Raw genomic sequence first — 3,857 nt, forward strand, 5'->3', positions numbered from 1 at the left:
CCTGTGTTTCCTTTACTGTGATTTTTACATTTTCTCCCAGGCACACTGGGCCCCCATGTCTAAGCTCTGTCCATCACCACAAACAGCCACTCTCTGCCTATCCCTTGGGCCTACAGGAGCACATGCCCATCAGGATCCTAGGTACAGAGTGTGAAAAAGATGAGGGGCAAGAACTCCAGGTGGGTCCATCCACTTGTTCCAGGGGATGGACGGTGGTGGTGGGGCGAGTTCAGAAGAAGAACTTCCCAGGACCCTCTACATCATGGAGCCTAGGACAGAAGGCCCATTATCTGAAAGTAGAGATGGTACAGGGTGGAAAAATCATATAAGTCATAAAATTTAATTTTTATTTTTCATTGTATTATGTCATTGAAACTACCAACCCTTCCCTCACTTTGCCCAGTTTAGACCTGATGAGTTATTGATAGAGAGGTTTATCGTAAGCTGGCAGAGAAGTCTTGTCACACCAGTAGGAATGCTTCATGGTATCACACATAGGATATAACAATTAGGCATTTGGAGCATAAAATCTTTCCCTCTATAAATGTGTGGGTGTATTCATGTGGGTATGTGTGTATATATATGTATGCATATACACACATAAATATATATGTGTGCATGCATGTGTGCATATATTCACACACATGTCCATACACAGTAGGCAAACTCTACAATGGCCACAGGGATCCCTACCTCCTGGTTTTCATGTATTTGTGTAATCAATCCCCTCCCCGTGTATGTGGGCAAACTTCAAACTCACTTCTGATGAATGGAATATGGCAGGAGAATGGTATGTCACCTCTGAGAGAGACTCCAGGAAGCCCAGGTTCCCACGTGTGGCCATCGGGCCATTTAAAGTGCTCTTCTCAGTGCACGAGGAAGCTCCTTTAGATCACTTAAGATGCTTCATTCATTCATTCATTCATTCACTCATTCGTTCGGTCAGTCAGGCACTGAAATTCACTGAGCCCCTACCATAAACCGCACACTCTGCAAAGGACTGTGGGATATGCACAAGACACCCTCCAAGTAATGAGAATTAGGAAGAAAATAGCATGGGTGCCCATTGCTTTAAGCACAATGTAACTGTATTTGGTTCTTCTTGATATAGGCTGTCATTCAACTTGCTCCTTAAGGATGTTACTATTATTTTCTTAGAGCCTAAAGTGTTTCAGTTACCTTTGAACATAATTCCAAACTATCTTATTGACCATGTTAACTGTGTGCTCTTTGTGGCCTTTATTCAGCCAGTAGGTTTTTATTAATGATGTTTTCATTACCACCTTTTCACACAAAGCAAATAGGAGAGAAAGGGTCAATAATCATTTTAATTAGAGGTGCTACATGTTGAAAAGTAGTTCAGAAGAAATCGTTCTCAGAAAAAGTACAAAAGCATTGAGAGGGTTCTGCATTGCAAGTTGAATGTTTCTCAAGTTTAAAACAATTTTTGTTTCATAAATCCATTTTAGATTAAAACAAAGTTAGAAAACGTGTATTCACAATTAGAGTACACTTTCTAAGAAGCTTGGAAATTTTTCATAAATTTGCATAGAAAAGATAGACTAATTGCTAATTTAGGCTCTGTCCAATTCTTTAGCCTTTACCTAATGGTCAGTGAGAAGCAGAAATCAAGCCGAGGGCCACCGGCTCCCCACCGCTGGGATAGGTTTTGGCTGAGGGTGCTTTTGCAGGTATGGGTGAGGGATAAGGGAGAATGAGAGAGAATAGAACAATAAGTAGGAGAAGGAGAAAGAGAAAAGGGGAAGAAAATGAGAAGAAGGGTGGGGAGAAGAGGAGAGAGACAGGGTGAAGAGAAGAAAAGAGAGAAGAGAAAAGAAACAGAGAAACGGGTGAGAGAGAAAGGAGGAAGAGAAGCAAAGGAAAGGGACACATTGTGACTAGGGAGTGTGTTGCCTTTTGATCACCCTCATCCTTTGAAAACAGATGTGCTTCTTTGGAGGCGCTGTTTTATTCCCAATCCTGTGGCCCGGCGAGGCTGATAATCACCGACAATCGCTGTCTAATCTCCTGGCTGTCATGTAGGCGTACGATCCATGCCAGAGGAAGCAGAATAGCTCCTCCTGGACGGTTCACATTTGAACGAGGGGGAAAGGAGGAGTCTGTGCCTTGTGGTGAAGCTGTGTGGTTTGAGGCGTAAAATTGTCACTGTGCTGCCTTAGTATCTGAAACTGGGAGGGCTTCAAACAACCTAATACAAGTTCCCTTCCCTACAGCTCCCACAGATAGGGTCCCCTAGACCAGACCCTCTCCTTATCAAACAGACCAAATGTAATCGATGCTTATCCCTGAGTATTAGATTTAAGTTCCCTGCCAGCCCTCAGAATTATTCAAGTAACCCAATCACATCCATGTGTGGGAACCAAGGCACCCCACCCTCCTATTGCTGCAAAGCCGGCCTCCCACAGCTGCTGGCTGTTCCCTCCAAAAGCCTCTGGTTCTTCACTTTGTTCCAGGGTGCAACTCCTGTGTGGTCCTGCCTGGTACACAGTGTCCTCCTTGGCTGGGCTGTAAGTACAGGTGACTGGTAAAATGCTGCCAGTCTCCACTCTCCAGCGTCAGGAGTCATATGCGTTTGGGCATCCCTATAAGCCGGTGCTGGGAATTGCTCCCTGACCAGAAGGGTGAAGAGGAGGCGATACGAACAAACAGATATAAACTGAGTGCTGCCCGACATGTTTCCCCCCCGTGTAAAGCAGCTGGGCTGTGTACAAAGCCAGCACACAGGGTCACGGGATTAGGAGAAGAGGGACAGAGACCTGAGCATGTAGAGTTCCTGGCTTTCCTACAGATGTCACTCAAACGCCCCCTTTTACTTCTACTACTTTATTACAGTGTCTTTCCACCAGTCGGCTCAGTATTCCCCAGTGAAGACAATAGTATTAGGTTGTCTTTATTTGAATTGAAATTAATAGCCTTTTTATTTAGTAAGTACATCTAATTATGAACTTACATATTCCTTTGAGGATGAGAGATAGAGAATAGTTATAGAAGACTAGTGATACTTCAATATCGTGAACAAGGAAATAAAAAATTCAAGGCGCCGACTCTCAGGAGCATGCCTGCACCCCTCCCTTCCCCCTCATCCCCCGTTACCTTTGCCTTTCTCTCTCTAAGCTCCAAGGGCCCTTCTTTTGCTTCTGTAACTTGTTTCCTGAGCCAATGCAGCCCAGCTGGCTCACTTCTACTATAACTTTCTCTTATAATTTGAAAGAAAAAAAAAAGATGTAAAAGGCATACTCTGCAATGGGATAAGGAAGATATCACCTTCCTAAAAATCACCCCTATGAAGAAAATCAAGTATTAAGAAATTAGACTATTATCTCTCAAGTGGTATTTATACTCAAAGGCACTAAAGTTCTTCTTGAAGACCAACAGTTTTTCTGTCTAGAAAATGAGAGGGTCTTAAAGATTATATGCTGATGATCTTAAAAAGCTTATTTTATTGAGGTGAAATTCACATAGCATAAAAAGTAACCATTTTAAATTGTACAGTTCAGTGACATTTAGTACACTGACAATGTTGTGCAACCATTACCTCTATCTAGCTCCAAAACACTTTGATCAGCCCCAAAGAAATCTCTTTACCCACTGAGCAATTATTCCCCATTCCTCTCTTCCCCCAACTCTGGCAATTACTAATCTGCTCTGTATGTCTATGGATTTACCTGTTAGGAATATTTTATAAAAATGAAACTATGCAATATGTGGCCTTTATGTCTAGATTCTTTCACTTAAAATGTTTTTGAGGTTCAGGCAAGTTTTAGAATATATCCACGATTGTTCCTTTTTAAGGCTGAATACTATTCCATGGTATGGACATACCATATTTTGTTTAT

Source organism: Molossus molossus, unplaced genomic scaffold, assembly GCF_014108415.1.
Source record: "Molossus molossus isolate mMolMol1 unplaced genomic scaffold, mMolMol1.p scaffold_m16_p_7, whole genome shotgun sequence".
NCBI lineage: Eukaryota > Metazoa > Chordata > Mammalia > Chiroptera > Molossidae > Molossus > Molossus molossus.